The following is a 22,742-nucleotide window of genomic DNA, read 5'->3' as shown; positions in this document are numbered from 1 at the left end:
TTCTCACCTCAGCAGAGAGGGGTCCTGGCTGGCTGGGCAGGGCAGCACCAGCAGCAGGCAGCCCAGCACTGCCCTGCCCAGGGCTGAGGAGCTCTGCAGGCAGAGCTGGCCTTGCCCACCGGGGCCACAGCTCCTCTTGACCTCATTTGTCACCTGAAAACCAAGCTCCCTGCAGCCTGCTGGTGCCAGGGTCCCTGTGGCAGCAGCCAGGGGAGGCTCAGGCTGCCTGCAGCCCTCGGGCAGGGAGCTTTGCTGCGGGGCAGCTGGGGGGCAGCCCCAGCAGAGCAGGGCACGGGGGGCAGCCCAGCTCCCAGAGAGCTCCTTCCTGAGCCCCACATCCATGACCTCATGAGGCAGAGAGTCTCCACAGCTACTGAGGGAGCTGGGAGAGGGGGGAGGAGGAGCTGAAAGGGAGAAGGGCTGGAGACAGGGAGGGCAGCGAGGGGGAAGCTGAGCTGAGCAGCAGAACAAAACATCCCAGCAATCATGGGGAGCTGCTGAAGCAGCAGAACAAATGACCCCAGAGCTTGGCCACTGTTCCTCAGCCAGGCCTTAGAGCACTCCCAGTGCAGACCAAGTGCCTGCTGTCCCCTGGCCATGCCACAGCCAGGGCCCAGGCCCAGCGGCACCCCTGGCCCCTCGCCGGCGCCGGAGGGGAAGGGGGAGGCCAAGCTCTGCCCCACAGCACAGACCTCAGCCTGCCCAGAGCACCCTGGGGACCCACAGAGCCTGCTGGGCTGGAACCACACACACCAGCACAGGATCACCAGGCTGGGAAGAGACCTCAAAGACCATCAAGTCCAACCCATCCCCGAAGGAGGAGCCCAAGCCTCCTCTCGGAGGTGCAGATGAAGTCGGGAGGCAGCAGCTGGAGCAGGGCTGTGGAAGCCAGAGGAGCTCTGAGCCCTCTCTCTCTGGGGGGCTGCTGCTCCCCCAAAAAGCTGCTGGCACTTCACTGTGTGCTGGCTCCTCCTGACACCCCCAGCAGCTGGCAGGGGCCCTGGGGACTCCTCAAGCTTTGCAGGAGCAGCCTCCAGTGCAGGGGCTGGGGACCAGCCAGCAGCTCTGCAGCCCCACAGGGCTCCTGTGCCAGCAGGGGAGGTGCAGCCTGTGGGGGTCACAGACTCACAGAACTGCCAGGGCTGGAAGAGAGCTCAAGGCTCAGCCAGCCCCAACCCCCTGCCATGGCCAGGGACACCTCACACTGCAGCAGGTTGCTCACAGCCACCTCCAGCCTGGCTGCAAACACCTCCAGGCAGGAGGCTTCCACCACCTCCCTGGGCAGCCTGTGCCAGGCTCTCACCACCCTCCTGGCCAACAACTTCTTCCTCACAGCCAATCTCCAGCTCCCCACTTCTAGTTCTGCTCCATCCCCCCCAGTCCTATCCCTCCCTGACACCCCAGAGCAGAGGGGCAGGATCCTCTCCCTCCACCTCTGGCAATGGGCACTGGCAGCCCAGAAGGCTCAGCTCAGCTGCCCTTGGCCTTCTGGGCTGCCAGTGCCCATTGCTGGCTCCCTGTGCCAGGCCTGATTCCTGACCCCCTCAGAGGTGTCCCAGACCCCTATCCCTCCCTGACACCCTTGCAGCCCCCTGCAGCTCCTGGAAGGCCACAATGAGGTCTCCTGGGAGCCTTCTCCTCTCCAGCCTGCACAACCCCAACTCTCTCAGGCTGTGCTCACAGCAGAGCAGCTCCAGCCCTCTGCTCCTCCTCCTGGCCCTGCTCTGGACACCTTCCAGCCCCTCCAGAGCCTTCCTGGCACAGAGGCTCCAGGACTGGCCCCAGAGCTCCTGGTGGGTTGAGGCCCTCACAGAATCAGAGAGTCACAGAATGCATCCAGCTGGAGGGGACCCTCAGAGGTCTTCTTCTCCAAGCCCTCCCCAGGCAGCAGGGACATCTCTGACTAGCTCAGGTTGCTCCCAGCTGACAGCAGCTACAGAAGGAGGCTGGGCAGTGCCAGGCACCACCATGGCATGGATTTCATGCCCTGGCACAGCAGTGTAGGGAGGATGTCCCCATCCCAAGAGGGATCCTCACTGCCTTTGAAGCTCTTAAATCCTTCCATGCAAATCACTTCCATTAAGCCTCCATTTGCCTCAAACCAAACCTGAGCCACTTGTGCCACCTGTGCCAGCAGCCCTCCTGAGCCTGGCAGCTGAGCCTCCTGTCCTCAGGGCAACACAGTCTGACATTGCAGGGATGGGGAAGCCACTCTGCACCTTCCCTTAGCAGCTCCTGGGCAGGGGGGCTCTGGGCACAGTCACAGAATTGTCAGGGCTGGAAGGGACCTCAAGGCTCAGCCAGGTCCCAGCCCCCTGCCATGGGCAGGGTCACCTCATCCTCCTGCTGTGCCATGGAGCAGGGATCTGCTGCTCTGCACCCCAGGCAGAGACAGCAGCAGATGGGCAGAGCTGTGCCTGGGCTACACAGGCAGCCTGCTGCTGTAGCTGTGGCTCTCCCTGCTCCTGGGGAGCCTGGTGGCCTCTCCTTTGCATCCCCAGGGCTTGAGGGACCTGCTCCAGGTCACCCAGGGGGGCTGTGGGAGAGGTTAAATCCTTCCACCCTGTCCTGCTCCCACACTGTCCCACCTTGGCTGGTCTCTCACCAGAAGAATTGGGGATGACAGAGGAGGAGAAGGGGAGAAGGAGAGAAGGAGAGAAGGAGAGAAGCAGAGAATCAGAGAAGCAGAGAATAAAGGATCAGAGAAGCGGAGAGTCAGAGAAGCAGAGAATCAAGAATCAGAATCAGAGAATCAAAGAATCAGAATCAAAGAATCAAAGAGTCAGAAGCAAAGAAGCAGAGAATCAGAATTAGAGAATCAAAGAATCAGAAGCAGAGAATCAGAGGAGAGAAGCAGAGAATCAAAGAATCAAAGAATCAGAATCAGAGAATCAAAGAAGCAGAGAATCAGAAGCAAAGAAGCAGAGAATCAAAGAATCAAAGAGTCAGAAGCACAGAATCAAAGAGTCAGAAGCACAGAAGCAGAGAATCAAAGAATCAGAAGCAGAGAATCAAAGAATCAAAGAATCAGAAGCAGAGAATCAAAGAATCAGAAGCAGAGAATCAAAGAATCAGAAGCAGAGAAACAGAGAATCAAAGAATAAAAGAATCAGAAGCAGAGAATCAAAGAATCAGAAGCAGAGAAGCAGAGAATCAAAGAATCAAAGAGTCAGAAGCACAGAATCAAAGAGTCAGAAGCACAGAAGCAGAGAATCCAAGAATCAGAAGCAGAGAATCCAAGAATCAGAAGCAGAGAAGCAGAGAATCAAAGAATCAGAAGCAGAGGAGCAGAGAATCAAAGAATCAGAAGCAGAGAATCAAAGAGTCAGAAGCAGAGAAGCAGAGAATCAGAAGCAGAGAATCAGAGTCAGAAGCAGAGAATCAGAAGCAGAAGCAGAGAATCAAAGAATGAGAAGCAGAGGAGCAGAGAATCAAAGAATCAGAAGCAGAGAATCAAAGAATCAGAAGCAGAGAAGCAGAGAATCAAAGAATCAAAGAATCAGAAGCAGAGAAGCAGAGAATCAAAGAATCAAAGAATCAGAAGCAGAGAATCAAAGAATCAGAAGCAGAGAAGCAGAGAATCAAAGAATCAAAGAATCAGAAGCAGAGAAGCAGAGTCAGAGAATTGTAGAATCAGAGAGTCACAGAATCACAGAGTCACAGAGCTGCCAGAGCTGGGAGGGAGCTCAAGGCTCAGCCAGCCCCAACCCCCTGCCATGGCCAGGGACACCTCACACTGCAGCAGGTTGCTCACAGCCACCTCCAGCCTGGCTGCAAACACCTCCAGGAGTGGGGCAGAGGGGAACGAGGAGCTGAGCTTCAGCGGCATGGCCGGGGTCAGGCAGGGCTGAGCCGAGCCCGCTGAGCTGTCCAGCTGCCTCTAAGCATCGGGGCACAAGCTCCTGGCAGCAGGGCTCTCACGGCCGGCGGTGGGCAGCCAAGGAGCAGAGCTAAGAGGCTGGGGAGGGAGGAATGAGCTGCATTTTCCCCGAGCCACCTCGGGAACAGGCAGTTGCTGAGCACGGAGGCTGGGGAGGCTGCCCAGAGTGGAGCTCTGCAGGAGCACAAACAGGAGAGGCAGCCAGGGGAGGAAAACAACCAAGGGAGGGGGAAACAGAGAGGAAAACCCAGGGTGAATATGAGGTGAGGAGGGGAGAAGGAGAGTGGAGGGGGAAGGCTGGTAGATAAATAAATGGAAGAGGGAAAACCAGACCCAGAGGAAGGAAAGGGAAGAGAGGAATGGATGCCAGGAGGGAAGTGCTGATGAGCACCAGAGCCTGAAGGGTGCAAGAGGGGAACAGCAGCTGACAGGCTCACAGGGGTGAGGCAGAGGCTCTCAGCCCTCTGCATGGACTCACAGACTGCATAGGCATGGAAGGGACCCCCCAGGGGCATCTTGTCCAACCCCTCTGCACTCAGCAGGGACAGCTCCAACCAGAGCAGGCTGCTCAAGGGCCCCCCAGGTTCAACCCTGAATGCCTCCAGGGCTGGAGCCTGCACCACCTCCCTGGGCAGCCTGTGCCAGTGTCCCCTCAGCCTCCCTGTGCAGAGCTCCCTCCTGGTGTCCAACCTAAACCTTCCCTGCTCCAGTCTCAAACCATTGCCTCTGTTTTAATGGATTAGTGCTTGTGAGGAGATCCTGGCACTGTGCTCTGCTCTGGGCAGACCTCCCCTGCAGGGCTGTGTGCAGGGCTGGAGCCCTCAGCACAGGGAGGACCTGGAGCTGAGGGAGAGGCTCCAGAGGAGGCCAGGAGAATGCTCAGGGGCTTGGAGCAGCTCTGCTGTGGGGACAGGCTGAGGGGGCTGGGGGGGTTCAGCCTGGAGAGGAGAAGGCTCCAGGGAGAGCTCAGAGCAGCCTGGCAGGACCTGAAGGGAGCTACAGGAAGGCTGCAGAGGGACTGTTCCCAAAGGCCTGCAGGGACAGCCCCAGGGGCAATGGCTTCAGAGCAGAGCAGAGCAGATTGAGCTTGGATGTGAGGAACAAGTTCTGCCCCAGGAGGCTGCTGGAGCACTGCCACAGGCTGCCCAGGGAGGGGGCTGAGGCTCCAGCCCTGGTGAGGCTGGAGAGGGCTGTGGGCAGCCTGAGCTGCTGGAGGATGTCCCTGCTGAGGGCAGGGGGTTGGGCTGGAGGAGCTCTGGAGCTCCCTTCCAGCCTGGAGCATTCTGTGGTTCCCTGGTTCTGTGATTCTCTGATTCCCCTTCTCCCCATTATGGTAGGCAGTGTCCTGCACCCCTGAGCTTTGAGGTCCCTTCCAACCCAGCCCATTCTGTGCCCCTGTGACCCCAGACCCTCCCTGGCCTCACTTGCTGCATTTGCCTCCTTTGGGGCTGCAGCTGCCCCGGTGCCCTGTGAGCCCCAGCAGGCAGCATCCCGTGAGGAGGACAGGAAAGGAGGCAGCAAACCAAGGCCAGGCTGGGCACAGGCAGAGCCAGGTGTGCCCCCAGTGCTGGGGACAGCCCCAGCTCTGCCCTGCTGCCCAGGGTGCTGCTGTCCTGGGCAGCGCCCGGGAGCAGAGGTGATGCAGCACATCCCTGGGGCCCAACACTGAGGACTCTGTGGCCTAAAAGAAGCCTAATAACGAAGCATTTCCTGCAGTAAACAGCCCATGGATGAGGGAAGTGTTGTCCCCAGCCTTCACTTTTCCCCTGCCTCCTCTCCCTCCCCCCTCCCTCGGCAGTTTCTGGTTACCAAGTGGCAGCAAGGAGGCTGCGCTGGCCGAGCCGGGGGCAGCACCGTGCTGCACCCCCCCCGGAGCAGCTCACTGACATCTGCCCTGGCACTGCTGCCAGCCCTGGGCCCAGGGAGTTGGCAACCTCTCAGCAGGTCCCAGCCAGCCAGCAGGAGCTGGGCAGTGAGATGTGTGCTGAGAGCATGCCTGTGCTTAGGGCTAGGCAGCCTGGGGACCTCAAACACCGTCCAGCTCCAAGCCCCTGCCATGGGCAGGGACCCCTCCCACCAGCACAGCTTGCTCAGGGCCTCATCCAGCCTGGCCCTCAGCACCTCCAGGCAGGAGACAGCCTCCCTGGGCAGCCTGTGCCAGAGTCTCCCCAGCCTCACTGCAAAGAATCTCTTCCTCCTCTCCACTCTCAGTCTCCTCTCTCCCAGCTCAAAGCCATTGGCCCTGGGCCTGGCACTCCCAGCCCTTGTCCCAAGTCCCTCCCCAGCTCTCCTGGAGCCCTTCAGGCACTGGGAAGCTGCTCTGAGGTCTCCCTGCAGCCTTCTCTTCCCCAGACTGCACAGCCCCAACCCACCCCAGCCTGTCCCCACAGGGGAGGTTCTGCAGCCTCTGATCATCTCTGTGGCCTCCTCTGGAGCCTCTCCAGCAGCTCCAGGTCCTTCCTGTGCTGGGGGCCCCAGAGCTGGAGGCAGTGCTGCAGGTGGGGGCTGAGCAGAGCAGAGCAGAGCAGAGGGGCAGAATCCCCTCCCTGTGCTGCTGCTCTCCCTGCTCTGGCTGCAGCTCAGCACTCAGCTGCCTCTGGGCTGCAGGGGCATCAGGATGGGCTGCAGTGGGCAGCAGGGTCCCAGGGCTGCCCAGCCTGCTGCTGAGGGCTGTGCTGAGGGGCTGGGCTGTGTTTCTTTTCTTAGCCATCTATATAAACACCCTGCAGAACTGGACACAGCATCAGTCCTGGACACAGGACCAGTCCTAGACACAGCATCAGTCCTGGACACAGCACAGGTTCTGGACACAGGACCAGTCCTGGACACAGCAGAGGTCCTGGACACAGCAGAGGTCCTGGACTCAGGACCAGTCCTTCTCTTTGCAGCCTCCATCTCCAAGGTGATGGTGCTTGGCCAAGGCAAGGCAAAGGAGTTTCTTCCTCCCCATGGGCTCATTTCCCAGCTGGTTTACAACCCTGCCATCCAAGAGCTTCCCCCAGCAGTGCTGTGCAGGCCACAAGGAGCCAAGGCAGAAGGGTCCCCCCAGGAAGAGGCTGTGGAGCAAGTCCCTCCAAGCCACCTCGCCGAGGTGGCCCCGGGGGGCTCCCGAGAGGCCCTGCAAGGGGCCAGGGGGAGCTCTGCTGCCTGCCCTCACTTCCTCAATAGGCACAAAGAGAAACCCTGGTGGCTTTTAATGAGCTCTCTGCCTCTTTGCAGCATCACCAATCCACACATGTGCCTGCCTGGAGGACTGCAGCACCACTTGCCTGCTGCCAGCGCTGCAGCAGAGGGAAGCAAGGTTGGCAAGGGGGGAAGGGGGGGGAGGAGGCAATTTGTCACCAGGCAGCGCCACTCCTTTGTCTGGCTTCATTAACACCTCCTCAGCTTGGATGCCTGAGGAACCTCACCGCTGGAGGAAGCCTTTGAGGACTCCCCAAGCTCAGGCTGCAGTGTGTAGAAGGTAAACAATAAACGCCAGAAGGAGCTCCAGGAGCAGCAGGGGAAGCACAAACCCAGCTCCACACTCCTCCAGTCTCTAAGCATTGCCTTCCTCTGCTTTCCCTCCTCCCCCCCTCTTGTCAGCTTTTACACCGGGATCCCCAGCTAAGGGAGCAGAAAGCCCTGCAGCCTCCTGCTCAGGGTGCTAGGTACATGAAAAGGATGGGATGGGATGGGATGGGATGGGATGGGATAGAATAGAATAGAATAGAATAGAATAGAATAGAATAGAATAGAATGGCATGGAATGGAATGGAATGGAATGGAATGGAATGGAATGGAATGGAATTAACCAGGTTGGAAGAGACCTCAGAGCTCACCAAGTCCAACCTCTCCCCCAGCACCATCTGAGCAACTCAACCATGGCACCAAGGGCCTCAGCCAGGCTCTTCCTGAACACCTCCAGGGATGGGGACTCCACCACCTCCCTGGGCAGCACAGCCCAGTGGCTAACAACTCTCTCTGTGAAGAACTTTCTCCTCCCCTCCAGCCTAAACCTCCCCTGGCACAGCTTGAGACTGTGGCCTCTTGTTCTGCTGCTGGCTGCCTGGGAGCAGAGCCCAACCCCCACCTGGCTCCAACCTCCCTGCAGGGAGTTGCAGAGAGCAAGAAGGTCTCCCCTGAGCCTCCTCTTCTGCAGGCTAAGCAACCCCAGCTCCCTCAGCCTCTCCTCCCAGGGCTGTGCCCCAGACCCCTCCCCAGCTTTGTTGCCCTTCTCTGGACACCTTCAAGTCTCTCAATGTCCTTCTTGAGCTGAGGAGCCCAGAGCTGGACACAGGGCTCCAGGGGTGGCCTGAGCAGTGCTGAGCACAGGGCACAAGGACTTCCCTGCTCCTGCTGGCCACACTCTGCCTGCTGCAGGCCAGGATGCTCTTGGCCTTCTTGGCCCCCTGGGCACACTGCTGGCTCATGTTCAGCCTACCATCAACCAGTGCCCCCAGGTCCCTCTCTGCCTGGCTGCTCTCAGCCACTCTGCCCCCAGCCTGTACCACTGCCTGGGGTTGCTGTGGCCAATGTGCAGCCCCTGGCACTTGGGTGTGTTCAATCCCTGCCCTTGGCCTCTGCCCCCCTGCCCATCCTGGCAAGGTCCCTCTGCAGAGCCCTTATGCCCTCTAACAAATCAACTCCTGCCCCCAGCTTGGTGTCCTCTGCAAACTCACTGCTGATGGACTCCATCCCCTCCTCCAGATCATCAGTGAAGATATTGAACAGGCTGGGGCCCAGCACTGATCCCTGGGGCACACCACTGGTGCCTGGCTGCCAGCTGGCTGTGGCACCATTCACCACCACTCTCTGGGCTCAGCCTCCAGCCAGTTCCTAACCCAGCTCAGAGAGCTGCTGCCCAAGCCAGGGGCTGACAGCTTGGCCTGGGGTTTGCTGTGGGGGACAGTGTCAAAGGCCTTGCTGCAGTCCAGGCAGAGCACATCCACAGGCTGCCCAGGGAGGCTGTGGCTGCCTCCTGCCTGGAGGTGCTGAAGGCCAGGCTGGATGAGGCCCTGAGCAAGCTGTGCTGGTGGGAGGGGTCCCTGCCCATGGCAGGGGCTTGGAGCTGGGTGAGCCTGAAGCTCCTTTCCAACCCAACCCATTCTGGGCTTCTATGACTCTGTGAATCTGCTGGAGGCCTTGCAGCCATGTGCCCTGCAGACACAGCTGTCTACACAGGACCCTGACAGCTCCCATGGCTCATTCTGGGGGCTCTCCTGCAGCCCCCTAAAGAAGAAGCTACCTTGGGCTGCCTGCTGCTCCCTGCACTGGGGTGAGGGAGGATGTTTTGGTCTGGTTTAGGGGCAGTGGATGGAAACGGCAGCCCAGGAGGTTCCACCTCAACAGGAGGAGGAACTTCTGCCCTGGGAGGCTCCCAGAGGCCTGGAGCAGGCTGCCCAGAGAGGTTGTGAAGTCTCCTTCCCTGGAGCCTTCCCAGCCCTGTCTGGATGTGGTCTGTGTGCCCTGGGCTGGGTTCTCTGCTCCTGCTCTGGCAGGGGGCTTGGGCTTGATGACCTTCAGAGGTTTAGAATGGATGTTAGGAAGAAGTTCTTCCCAACCAGAGAGACTGGCTACTGGGCTGTGCTGCCCAGGGAGGTGGTGGAGTCCCCATCCCTGGAGGTGCTTAGAAAGAGCCTGGCTGAGGCCCTTGGTGCCATGGTTGAGTTGCTCAGATGGTGCTGGGGGAGAGGTTGGGCTTGGTGATCTCTGAGGTCTTTCCCAACCTGGTCTATTCTATTCTATTCTATTCTATTCTATTCTATTCTATTCTATTCTATTCTATTCTATTCTATTCTATTCTATTCTATTCTATTCCATTCCATTCCACTCCATTCCATTCTCTCCAGAGGTCTCTTCCAAACCCCTAACATCCTGTGAGCTGTGATCCCCTGGGGGAGCCTGATGGAAGGGCTTGCAAGGGTGTTGTCCCAAGGGCCAGAGTGGCAGTGGTGGGGCCAAGGGGCAGGGAAGGGGGGGCCGGCGAGGCAGGAGCTCCTGTCCCCCAGCCCTGTGCTGCAGCTCTTACCATTCAATGCTCAGAGACCTGGGCCGGAAGGCAGACAGCTCGGCTGAGCCATACTCAGCTTTCCTTCTCTTCTCCTGCTTCTGCTTCACCGACAAGCGGTGTGCAAACCTAGAGAGGCTGCTTTCCGACCTGGGGGAGGGGAGAGGAAAGGAATTAATGTCACTGAAGCCCCCTCCCCGCCGGCTCCCAGCGGGGCAGGATGCGCAGCACAAAGCCGGGGGATGCTCGGAGCCGAAAGGAGGGAGCCGACAGGAGGGAGCCGACAGGAGGGAGCCGAAAGGAAGGAGCCTAAAGGAGGGAGCCGAAAGGAGGGAGACGAAAGGAGGGAGCTGAAATGAGATGAAAGGAGGGAGCCTAAAGGAGGGAGCTGAAAGGAGACGATAGGAGGGAGCCGAAAGGAGACGAAAGGAGGGAGCCTAAAGGAGACGAAAGGAGGGAGCCTAAAGGAGGGAGACGAAAGGAGACGAAAGGAGGGAGCCTAAAGGAGGGAGCCGAAAGGAGACGATAGGAGGGAGCCGAAAGGAGACGAAAGGAGGGAGCCTAAAGGAGGGAGCTGAAAGGAGACGATAGGAGGGAGCCTAAAGGGGGGAGACGAAAGGAGGGAGCTGAAAGGAGACGAAAGGAGGGAGCCGACAGGAGGGAGCTGAAAGGAAGGAGCCTAAAGGAGGGAGCCGAAAGGAGGGAGCCGACAGGAGGGAGCCGACAGGAGGGAGACGGAAGGAGGGAGCCGACAGGAGGGAGCCGGAAGGAGGGAGACGGAAGGAGGGAGACGGAAGGAGGGAGCCGATAGGAGCCAGCAGCGCCGGTGCGCACCGGCAGGGCAGCAGCAGCAGCAGCTTGAGCAGGGCTTGGAGAAGCCCCAGCGGCAGAGGAGGTCGGCGAGGTGCTGTTAGTGACACTGTTAGTGTCGCTGTTAGTGACACTGGAGCTGCAAGCCTGGCTGGATGAGCTAGCGCCGGGTCCTGCTCCCTGCCGCCGCGAAACCACCTCCGCCAGCCGCAGGCTCCGGCCACCCCCCGGCTGCTGGGGGCTAACCCCAGAGAGCCTCCGGCTGCTTCTGCCGCCTGCAGGGCCGGCCCCAGAGGGCTTGGGCAGCCAGGGGGGAAAGAGAAGCAAAGCAGAGCTCTGCCACGGCCACACCTGCCTCTTGAGAGAAAGCTCAGAGCCCCCCTGACCTCCCAGCCCGGGCTCTCAGGCACCAGGACAGCCTTCCTCACCAGGGCTGCTATGCTGGAAGGTGTTTCAGAGGAGGAAGCAGAAGTGTCTGCAAGTTCAGCCTCAAGATCCAGCTGTGCTGAAAAAGCCCTTTCCCACCAGCTGGGATGCTGCAGCCCCACTTGGCCCAGTCCCTAGCCCTGAGGGAGAGATGCTGCAGTGTCACCCCCAGTCCCTTGCCCTGAGGGAGAGATGCTGCAGTGTCACCCCCAGTCCCTAGCCCTGAGGGAGAGATGCTGCAGTGTCACCCCCAGTCCCTTGGAGCTGGAGGGGACCATGCCCAGGTGTGATGCTCAGCCTCACTCCTAGTCCCTTGGGCCTGGAGAAGCAGCCTGCCTAGGCCATGCATGCCCCCTCCAGCTCTCTGCAGAGGCACAGCCACCCTCTCCAAGCCCAGTGCCAGCCCAGAGCTGATGTAGAGAGCTGTGAGTGAGGCTCCTGCCCTGCAGAGACCCACAGCTCTCTGCTTCCTCCAGCAGCACAAGGAACCCCCAGTGCCAGGGGCTGGCACCCCCAGCTTGCAGGCAAAGCTGGCTTCATGACCTGTGGCTGCTGCCAGGGAACCAGGAGCAGCAGTGGGAGCAAGGGAGGAGCACCAGGGAGCTGAGACACCCCAGCTTGGGCACACGACCAGGCTGCTGGCACCAGTGCTGTCTGCCAGCCCTGCCACACGTGTTGGCACAGCCACTGCCTTTCCTCCTCCTTTGGTCCTGTGCCAGCACGACCTGCTGCCCTGGGCTGGGCAGGGAAGGGGGCAGGAGAGATTTGACAGAGGTCCTGGGGATGAGGGACAGAGCTGGAGGGAGATTTGGAATCTACACATTGCTGAAGCAGATCCTCTCCTCTCCCCTCCTCTCCTCTCCTCTCCTCTCTGAACCTCTCCTCTCTCAACCTCTCCTCTCTCAACCTCTCCTCTCCTCTCCTCTCCTCTCCTCTCCTCTCCTCTCTGAACCTCTCCTCTCTCAACCTCTCCTCTCCCCTCCTCTCCGAACCTCTCCTCTCTGAACCTCTCCTCTCTGAACCTCTCCTCTCTGAACCTCTCCTCTCTCAACCTCTCCTCTCTCAACCTCTCCTCTCCTCTCTCAACCTCTCCTCTCCTCTCTCAACCTCTCCTCTCTCAACCTCTCCTCTCTCAACCTCTCCTCTCTCAACCTCTCCTCTCTCAACCTCTCCTCTCTCAACCTCTCCTCTCCTCTCTCAACCTCTCCTCTCCTCTCTGAACCTCTCCTCTCCTCTCTCAACCTCTCCTCTCTCAACCTCTCCTCTCTCAACCTCTCCTCTCTCAACCTCTCCTCTCTCAACCTCTCCTCTGGCAGCCACAGGCAGCTCAGTTGCTGTGCCTGCTGCCTTTCCAGCACAGCCACCTTCAATTCCTTAGCTCTGCTTATTGATTTCTTCTTCAGCTTATGAATTGCTGTTGCTGGGGCCGGGGTGGAGACAGCTTGCTGGAGGAGGCTCTTGTCTCTCCAATCACTGCTGGGAAGGAGCCTGCTCAGGCCTTCCAGGGCCACTCTTGAGAAGGAACACTACTTTGGTGTAAAAGGATGAGGTCTGCCTTCAAAGAAACCCAACAAGAACCCCAAGGCCCAGCTCTCCCCAGCTCGCAGCCAGAGGAAGAGGCCTTCCAGAAGGAGCAGTGGAGGCACCTTCTGAAAGCCCTTGGAGCTCCTGGAGCACAGCCTGGTCCTGGCACCACCCCCAGCACCTTGCCTGCCCTTTCATCTCGGCTCTGATAGGGAACATCCCAGTTTAGGGTGATGTGGGTGCTGAGTGATGCTCTGCAGCAGCCCCTGGTGCTGTGCAGGACCTGGGATGCCCCAGGGATGGGGCTGGGTGGTGACAACAGATCCTGCTGGCTTCCCATAGCCTTTGGTCTCAGCTATGATAGGGAACATCCCAGTTTAGGGTGATGTGGGCACTGGGTGATGCTCTGCAGCAGCCCCTGGTGCTGTGCAGGACCTGGGATGCCCCAGAGATGGGACTTGGTGGTGGCTGCATCTGAGGGCTGGGGGCCAGGAGGGAGGGCCAGGGCCAGGCTCTGCTCACTGTGCCCTGGGATAGGCCAAGGGGCACTGGATGGAAACTGCAGCCCAGGAGGTTCCACCCCAACAGGAGGAGGAACTTCTGCCCTGGGAGGCTGCCAGAGGCCTGGAGCAGGCTGCCCAGAGAGGTTGTGGAGTCTCCTTCCCTGGAGCCTTCCCAGCCCTGTCTGGATGTGTTCTGTGTGCCCTGGGCTGGGTTCTCTGCTCCTGCTCTGGCAGGGGGGTCGCACTTTATGATCTTCAGAGGTTTCCTTCCAGTCCCTAACACCCTGTGAGCTGTGATCAGCTACTGCTGGCTCCCCACAGCACCTCCTCAGCAGCATTTGGCTGCTCCTACTGCAGCAGTCCTGGCACTGCCCAACCTTCCCCCTCCCTGCCCCCTCACCCCTCACCTCCAGCTGCCAGGGGCCTGGGGATGTTGATCTCCTGAGCTCTGGGGCCTGCCTGGAGAGCCTCTGGAGAAAGCTGTCCTGTTTGCTGTGCTCCCCACACCACCACAGCCACCCCTTCCAAACTGGTTCCCAGCAGGGGCTGGAGCCTGGGAAACCCCAAACCATCTGCGCAGATGCAGGAAGGTGCCCCCCACCCACCCCCCACCCTGTGCCAAACAAGTGCCTGCCACAGCCTCATGTGCTCAGCACCACCAGGACAGCTCCACAGCCAGGAGGCTGCCCCAAGGAAGGAGCTCTGTCTGCTGGGATAGAGCCAACAGCACCCAACCAGGAGAGCTGGCAGGGGGCAAACCAGAGCCTGAGATGAAGGAATGTTAGCCCTGGCCCAGGGTGTGCTGGGGGGGGGGCTGGAGAAGCCAGCTGGGTGCTCAGGGTTGTGCCACTTCGCCCCACGGCATGGCAGGGGCAGGGGGGAAGGAGGTGGTCCCCAGTGCAGGGCAGGTGCTGCCCAGGGCAGGTCTGACCCCGGGCTGGGCAAGCAAAGCCATGCATGGACCAGAGGGTGACCAACAAGCCTGAGCTGCTGGCTGCTGCTTTCACAGCCCTCCCTCCCCCAAGCACCAACCTTCCAGCCCCCATCTCCACCTGCCCACATCCAGGTTAAAGGCTGTGACCCCTCCGAGGGGTCCCTGGCTGCCTGCTGAGAGCTGCCAGCAGCAACTCCAGCCCTCCCCAGCCAAGCAGGCTGCCCTCACCTCCGCCAGAGGCAGAAGCTCCAGCAGAAGCCTCACTAATGAGCGAGCCAGGAGCACAGCAGGGCCTCAGCTGGCTATTTACGGCACTGCTTTACATAAACCGAGCTGCGGGAGGGGGATGAATCACACCTGCTGTGCACGCAGCTCCAGCCTGCTCCCCGAGCCCCCCCGAGGGCCTGCCCCTGGGGCAGCTTCCCTCAGCTCCTCCGGATGGAGCTGCTCCGGCCCCCCAGGGCTGGGATGCTCCCGAGGTCAGGGTGGGAGTGACTGCCCCTCTGCTCTGCCCAGCCCCCACCTGCAGCACTGCCTCCAGCTCTGGGGGGGCCCAGCACAAGGACCTGGAGCCGCTGGAGAGGCTCCAGAGGAGGCCACCAAGATGAGCAGAGGCTGCAGAACCTCCCCTGTGGGCACAGGCTGGGAGAGCTGGGGCTGTGCAGCCTGCAGAAGAGAAGGCTCCAGGCAGACCTCAGAGCAGCCTCCCAGTGCCTGAAGGGCTCCAGGAGAGCTGGGGAGGGACTGGGGACAAGGGCTGGGAGTGCCAGGCCCAGGGCCAATGGCTTTGAGCTGGGAGAGAGGAGACTGAGAGTGGAGAGGAGGAAGAAATCCTTGGCAGTGAGGCTGGGGAGACTCTGGCACAGGCTGCTCAGGGAGGCTGTGGCTGTCCCCTCCCTGGAGGAGTTCAGGACCAGGCTGGATGAGGCCCTGAGCAGCCTGTGCTGGTGGGAGGGGTCCCTGCCCATGGCAGGGAGTTGGAGCTGGGTGATTTTTAAGGACCCTTCCAACCCAGAGCATTCTGTGACCCCAGGCTCCAACAGCCACAACTGCACTGTGCAGCAGGGCTGAGCTGCTGCCTCGGGGAGGGAGATGCTGCTGGCACCACCTTGGCATTCCCAGGTGCTTTCCAAACATGCCAGGATGCCCCTGTGGGAGATCTTCAGGCAGAGCAGGGAAACCCAGTCACAGAGAGGCTGTGTGAGGGCAGCAGGCTCCACCTGGCTCTTGGCACCTGACCTCTTGTGCCACTGCTGGGCAGGATTTCATAGAGCCACACAACTGGGGGGGCTGGAAGAGACCTCTGAGCTCAGCCAGCCCAACACTCACCCAGAGCTCCCAGCCCTGCTGCTGAGCCACTGCCACTGCACCCCCTCCCTCAGCACCCCCTCCCTCAGCACCACCTCCCTCAGCACCACCTCCAAGAGGCTCTTAAACCCCTCCAGGGCTGGGTACTCCACCACCTCCCTGGGCATCCTGGGCCAGGGCCTGGGATCCCTTGCTGGGACAGAATTGTTCCTCCTGTCCAACCCGAGCCTCCCCTGGCACAACCTGAGGCTCTTTCCTCTCCTCCTGCCACTTGCATTTCCTGCCTTCTCCCACCCGTGCCAGCATGCTCAGCACCACCGAGGGCCTCTGCCACCCAGCTCAAAGCAGAGCATGCAGCTGCATCCCAGCCGTGCCAGGGGGCCGGCCCAGCGGCGCTCCCCCCCGCCCTGCCTGCCGCACAGGACACCTCAGGGTCCGGGTCTGGGGGCCCCTGCCCGCCCCCTCAAGCTCAGCAGAGGTGCTGCCGGAGCTCGGCGGCCCCAGGCTGCCGCCCTGGCCCCTCGCAAGCCTGCCCGGGGGGCCGAGGAGCCGAGAGGACGGGCGGGACAAGGCAGCAACCGAGCGATCGAGGGCAGCGGCGGGCAGGGCGGTCTCCTGACAACCAGAGGAGGCTGCTCAGCTCCTGCGCTGTCTCATCCATCACACCTCTCTGCCTCGCCATCTGTCAGCCACATCACAACCCCCGGCAGCCCCTGGCGAGCTGCTCTCGCACACGGCACCTTCCCCCCACCCGCCGCGGCCGGAGCCCCCCGGCAGCAGCGCCCAGCTCCTGCCGGAGCCCCCCGGCAGCAGAGCCCAGCTCCTGCCGGAGCCCCCCGGCAGCAGCGCCCAGCCCCTGCCGGTGCCCCCCGGCAGCAGCGCCCAGCCCCTGCCGGTGCCCCCCGGCAGCAGCGCCCAGCTCCTGCCGGAGCCCCCCGGCAGCAGCGCCCAGCTCCTGCCGGAGCCCCCCGGCAGCAGCGCCCAGCTCCTGCCGGAGCCCCCCGGCAGCAGCGCCCAGCTCCTGCCGGAGCCCCCCGGCAGCAGCGCCCAGCTCCTGCCGGAGCGCCCCGGCAGCAGCGCCCAGCCCCTGCCGGTGCCCCCCGGCAGCAGAGCCCAGCTCCTGCCGGAGCCCCCCGACAGCAGCGCCCAGCTCCTGCCGGAGCCCCCCGGCAGCAGAGCTCAGCTCCTGCCGGAGCCCCCCGGCAGCAGAGCTCAGCTCCTGCCGGAGCCCCCCGGCAGAGCTGGCAGCCCCCGGGGGGATGCGGGAATGGGGCAGGGGGGATGCAAAGCCTGTGTGTGGCAGCTTCTCCGCCCCACAGAGCCCCCAGTGCCTGCACGTGTGGGGGTGGCAGGACCTGGGGTGGCAAACACCCACTCCAGTGCCAGCCACAGCCCCCAGCACCACGGCCCCCAGCTCTCACCCAGCCCTCACCACAGCCCCCAGCTCTAATCACAGCCCCAAGCTCTCACCACAGCCCCCAGCCTCACCACAGCCCCCAGCACAACAGCCCCCAGCTCTAATCACAGCCCCAAGCTCTCACCACAGCCCCCAGCCTCACTACAGCCCCAGCACCACAGCCCCCAGCCTCACCACAGCCCCCAGCACAACAGCCCCCAGCTCTAATCACAGCCCCAGCCTCACCACAGCCCCCAGCTCTCACCACAGCCCCCAGCCTCACCACAGCCCCCAGCTCTCACCACAGCCCCCAGCCTCCCCACAGCCAGCAGCAGAGGCTGTGTCCTGGTGGAGCTGGGGTGTTCCACCAGGATGAGCTCAGGCCCTTGCTGCTGGCACAGCCCAACCTGGGCAAGGGCTTAGCCTCTGGCTTGGTGCAGGGCACAGCTCCCATGCCACCTGCACTGCCTAAGTGTGTTCTTCACAGCAGGCTGCTGCCACCCCTTCACCAGGCACGTTTTCTGGGGTGGGGGTGACCCCAGTGTGGGTCAGCTGAAGCCTCCAGCTTGCTGAGGCAGCAGGCAGAGCAGGGACACAGGGGCCTGGCAGCAGGGCTGATCCAACTGGCTGAGCCATCCCGGCACAAGCAGCTGCAGGGCTGCTCTTTGGGCTGAGGACAAGGGTCTGAAGTGCTGTCCTCAGCCCCCTCAGCGGCCAGGGGTGACAGCAGTGACATCTCCCACGGCTGGCCCGGCACAGAAGCACACCAGGGCTCCATTCCCCCCTCTGCCTGCACCGGCTCCAGCTGGGGGCCTGCAGTGCCCCCGTGGCAGGGCCCCCACACCCCAGCTGGAGAGCAGTGACAGTACAGTCCCTGGGCACCCTCCCCCCGGCCCTTCTGCCCCGTGGTGGCCTGTGGAGGGACACTGCCCCTGCAAAGAGCAGAGCACTTCAGCAGCCTGCAGCCATCAGGGCATACCTGTGCCCGCTGGGGCCCTGGTGCTGCTCTGGCACCTCCCCCAGGTGCCGGCCGTGCCATGGCCACGGCTGCCCAGGCACGGCCGCACCGTGCCACGCACGCAGGGTGGCTGAGGTCACGAGTCAGTGCCAGCCCGGGCACCGGCAATGCTCCTGCTCCACCAAGGTGCCCAGCCGAGGCTGTCCCCACGGCACGGGCAGTGCCCGGCCCTCCCGCGGAGCTGTCCCGGCCCAGGCAGGACCAGTGCCACCTGTTGCACTGCCAAGCCCACACCCGCTCCTGCACGGCTCGGAGCTGAGGCGGCTCCTGGCTGGCACAGGCGAGCAGGGGGCCCGGGGCAAGCCCTGGCACCCGGCAGCAGGCGAGGGGAGCAGCGCTCCCGGCCGGTCCTGCCTCCAGCAGCGGTCACTGCGCACCCAGCTTCCGAGCTGGGCTCATCCCCGTGCCCGTCCCGGCTGCAGCCTGCCTCGGGGAGCTGGGTGCCGGCCGTGGGTGACAGAGGCTGTGAGGGACCTCAGCTCCCCGCGGAGCTCGGCCCCTGGGCGCCTCGGGTTTGCTCGGGTACAGGCAGAATGAAGCAGAGGGCGAACAGTGGGAGCCCGGAAGGTGCCTCCTGAGCTGGGAGCAGCCTTCAGCAGAGGCTGTGGCAAAGGGACCGTGCGCGGCCACACGCCCGCAGGCAGCCCCCGGGCGAGCCGAGGCTGCCCGGGCAAAGCCCCCGCTGCAAGCGGCACGGCGTCGGGCACGGTGCCCACCGACCTCAGCTCTAGCTGCCAGCAGGTCCCCAAAGCAGCAGGCAGGGCCGGCCTCCCCCCGGCGAGCCGTGCCGTGCCGTGCCGTGCCACGGAAGGATGCCCAGGAGCCGCTCCGTGCCGGGCCACGGAAGGATGCCCGGGACCCGCGCCGTGCAGTGCCGCGCCGTGCCGTGCCACGGAAGGATGCCCGGGAGCCGCGCCGTGCCGTGCCGTGCCACGGAAGGATGCCCGGGAGCCGCGCCGTGCCGTGCCGTGCCACGGAAGGATGCCCGGGAGCCGCGCCGTGCCGTGCCGTGCCACGGAAGGATGCCCGGGAGCCGTGCCGCGCCGTGCCGTGCCACGGAAGGATGCCCGGGAGCCGTGCCGTGCCGTGCCGTGCCACGGAAGGATGCCCGGGAGCCGTGCCGTGCCGTGCCACGGAAGGATGCCCGGGAGCAGTGCCGTGCCACGGAAGGATGCCCGGGAGCCGTGCCGCGCCGTGCCGTGCCACGGAAGGATGCCCGGGAGCCGTGCCACGGAAGGATGCCCGGGAGCCGTGCCGTGCCGTGCCGTGCCACGGAAGGATGCCCGGGAGCCGTGCCGTGCCGTGCCACGGAAGGATGCCCGGGAGCCGCGCCAGCGCTGCTCACTCACCTGCGCCGCCGCCGCTGCCCTTCCTGCGGCTCTGCCGCTCACCGGCGCCCGCAGGAGCGCCTCGGCTCGCAACGGTTCGGCTCGGAACGGCTCAGCTTGGAGCGGCTCAGCTCCGAGAGGCTCAGCTCCGAGAGGCTCAGCTCGGAGCGGCTCGGCTCGGAGCGGCCCAGGTGGGCACGGCTCAGCTCGGAGCGGCCCAGGTGGGCACGGCTCAGCTCGGAGCGGCCCAGGTGGGCACGGCTCAGCTCGGAGCGGCCGTGCGGGACGTTCGCTGCGCCCTGCAGGCAGGCAGCATCGCTCCCGTCCCGGCCGGGACCCCCAGCTGCCTCCCGCATCGGCGACCTGCTCCCGCACCGCCTCCGCTCCGCGCCGCCAGCTCCCGGGCTGCCGCCGCGCTCCCGCCGGCCGCCTTCCCCTGCCTCGCTGCTCTCCCCTCTTTCTCTCTTTCTTTTCCCCTCTCTCTCTCTCTTTTCCTTCCTCTCCGTTTTTCTCTTTCTCTTTTTCTCCCCTGCCTCCCAACCTTGTTTCTATAGAAACAGAGCAGCGGCGGGGGGGGAGCAGCCAGCCCCATGTGACTCACAGGCTGACACCGAACAAGCGCCGGCCCTGCCGGCACAGCCTTTACATAACCGCCAGCCTGTGCCCGGCCGGCCCGGGCACCCCTGCCAGCGGGCACCCCTGCCAGCGGCACCTGCCTGCCAGCGGGCACCTGCCTGCCAGGGGGCACCTGCCTGCCAGCAGCACCTGCCTGCCAGGGGAGCATCTGCCTGCAGGCGGGCACCTGCCTGCCAGCAGCACCTGCCTGCCAGGGGGGCATCTGCCTGCAGGCGGGCACCTGCCTGCCAGCAGCACCTGCCTGCCAGGGGGCACCTGCCTGCCAGGGGAGCATCTGCCTGCCAGCGGGCACCTGCCTGCCAGGGGGCACCTGCCTGCCAGGGGGCACCTGCCTGCCAGGGGGCACCTGCCTGCCAGCGGGCACCCCTGCCAGCGGCACCTGCCTGCCAGGGGGCACCTGCCTGCAAGCGGGCACCCCTGCCAGGGGAGCATCTGCCTGCCAGCAGGCACCTGCCTGCCAGAAGCACCTGCCTGCCAGGGGGCACCTGCCTGCCAGGGAGCATCTGCCTGCCAGGGGGCACCTGCCTGCCAGGGGGCACCTGCCTGCCAGCGGGCACCTGCCTGCCTGGGAGCATCTGCCTGCCATGGGGCACCTGCCTGCCAGCGGGCACCCCTGCCAGCGGCACCTGCCTGCCAGGGGGCATCTGCCTGCCAGGGGGCACCTGCCTGCCATGGGGCACCTGCCTGCCAGCGGCACCTGCCTGCCAGGGGGCATCTGCCTGCCAGGGGGCATCTGCCTGCCAGGGCACCAGGCTCAGGTGAGAGCACCAGGCACAGGTGAGGGCACCAGGCTCAGGTGAGAGCACCAGGCTCAGATGTTGGCACCAGGCTCAGATGGGGGGCACCAGGCTCAGGTGAGAGCACCAGGCTCAGATGAGGGCACCAGGCTCAGATGGGGGCACCAGGCTCAGGTGAGGGCACCAAGCTCAGATGAGAGCACCAGGCTCAGATGGGGGCACCAGGCTCAGGTGAGGGCACCAGGCTCAGGTGAGGGCACCAAGCTCAGATGAGAGCACCAGGCTCAGATGGGGGCACCAGGCTCAGGTGAGGGCACCAGGCTCAGATGAGGGCACCAAGCTCAGATGAGAGCACCAGGCTCAGATGGGGACACCAGGCTCAGGTGAGGGCACCAGGCTCAGATGAGGGCACCAGGCTCAGATGGGGGCACCAGGCTCAGGTGAGGGCACCAGGCTCAGATGGGGGCACCAGGCTCAGATGGGGGCACCAGGCTCAGGTGAGGGCAGCAGGCTCAGATGGGGGCACCAGGCTCAGATGAGGGCACCAGTTTCAGATGAGGGCAGCAGGCTCAGGTGAGGGCACCAGGCTCAGATGGGGGCACAGGGCTCGGACAAGGGAACAGCCTTGTCCAAAGAGGCCAGGCTCAGAAGGGAGGACCAGGCTGGTCCAAGGAGGCCAGGCTCAGAAGGGAGGACCAGGCTGGTCCTAGGAGGCCAGGCTCAGAAGGGAGGACCAGGCTGGTCCAAGGAGGCCAGGCTCAATTGGGAGGACCAGGCTGGTCCAAGGAAGCCAGGCTCAGAAGGGAGGACCAGGCTGGTCCAAGGAAGCCAGGCTCAGAAGGGAGGACCAGGCTGGTCCAAGGAGGCCAGGCTCAGAAGGGAGGACCAGGCTGGTCCTAGGAAGCCAGGCTCAGAAGGGAGGACCAGGCTGGTCCAAGGAGGCCAGGCTCAGAAGGGAGGACCAGGCTGGTCCAAGGAGGCCAGGCTCAGAAGGGAGGACCAGGCTGGTCCAAGGAGGCCAGGCTCAGAAGGGAGGACCAGGCTGGTCCAAGGAGGCCAGGCTCAGGTGAGGGGACCAGGCTGGTCCAAAGAGGCCAGGCTCAGAAGGGAGGACCAGGCTGGTCCAAGGAGGCCAGGCTCAGAAGGGAGGACCAGGCTGGTCCAAGGAAGCCAGGCTCAGAAGGGAGGACCAGGCTGGTCCAAGGAGGCCAGGCTCAGAAGGGAGGACCAGGCTGGTCCAAGGAGGCCAGGCTCAGAAGGGAGGACCAGGCTGGTCCAAGGAAGCCAGGCTCAGATGGGAGGACCAGGCTGGTCCAAGGAAGCCAGGCTCAGAAGGGAGGACCAGGCTGGTCCAAGGAAGCCAGGCTCAGATGGGAGGACCAGGCTGGTCCAAGGAGGCCAGGCTCAGAAGGGAGGACCAGGCTGGTCCAAGGAGGCCAGGCTCAGAAGGGAGGACCAGGCTGGTCCTAGGAAGCCAGGCTCAGATGGGAGGACCAGGCTGGTCCTAGGAAGCCAGGCTCAGATGGGAGGACCAGGCTGGTCCAAGGAAGCCAGGCTCAGAAGGGAGGACCAGGCTGGTCCAAGGAAGCCAGGCTCAGAAGGGAGGACCAGGCTGGTCCAAGGAGGCCAGGCTCAGAAGGGAGGACCAGGCTGGTCCAAGGAAGCCAGGCTCAGAAGGGAGGACCAGGCTGGTCCAAGGAGGCCAGGCTCAGAAGGGAGGACCAGGCTGGTCCAAGGAGGCCAGGCTCAGAAGGGAGGACCAGGCTGGTCCAAGGAGGCCAGGCTCAGAAGGGAGGACCAGGCTGGTCCTAGGAAGCCAGGCTCAGATGGGAGGACCAGGCTGGTCCTAGGAAGCCAGGCTCAGAAGGGAGGACCAGGCTGGTCCAAGGAAGCCAGGCTCAGAAGGGAGGACCAGGCTGGTCCAAGGAGGCCAGGCTCAGATGGGAGGACCAGGCTGGTCCAAGGAGGCCAGGCTCAGATGGGAGGACCAGGCTGGTCCTAGGAAGCCAGGCTCAGAAGGGAGGACCAGGCTGGTCCAAGGAAGCCAGGCTCAGAAGGGAGGACCAGGCTGGTCCAAGGAAGCCAGGCTCAGAAGGGAGGACCAGGCTGGTCCAAGGAGGCCAGGCTCAGAAGGGAGGACCAGGCTGGTCCAAGGAGGCCAGGCTCAGATGGGAGGACCAGGCTGGTCCAAGGAGGCCAGGCTCAGAAGGGAGGACCAGGCTGGTCCAAGGAGGCCAGGCTCAGAAGGGAGGA

The 22,742-nt window shown here is 63.4% G+C and overlaps 1 protein-coding gene across 1 annotated transcript in view; it reads right to left on the bottom strand.

The window, feature by feature from the left end:
• Nucleotides 1-19,193, bottom strand: part of LOC128897194 (ankyrin repeat and fibronectin type-III domain-containing protein 1-like) — a 130,074-nt gene extending 110,881 nt beyond the window's left edge. Inside the window, exons 1-2 of the mRNA XM_054161264.1 lie at nt 19,138-19,193; nt 9,891-10,019 (exon numbers count right to left, since the gene is read on the bottom strand). The gene's annotated coding sequence lies outside the window, so the exon portion shown is untranslated. The remainder of the gene's footprint in view (nt 1-9,890; nt 10,020-19,137) is intronic.
• Between the last annotated feature and the right edge of the window lie 3,549 nt (nt 19,194-22,742).

Source organism: Dryobates pubescens, chromosome 4, assembly GCF_014839835.1.
Source record: "Dryobates pubescens isolate bDryPub1 chromosome 4, bDryPub1.pri, whole genome shotgun sequence".
Lineage (NCBI taxonomy): Eukaryota > Metazoa > Chordata > Aves > Piciformes > Picidae > Dryobates > Dryobates pubescens.
Note: the sequence above shows the minus strand (reverse complement) of the source record. Positions and strands in the feature narration are given on the sequence as shown.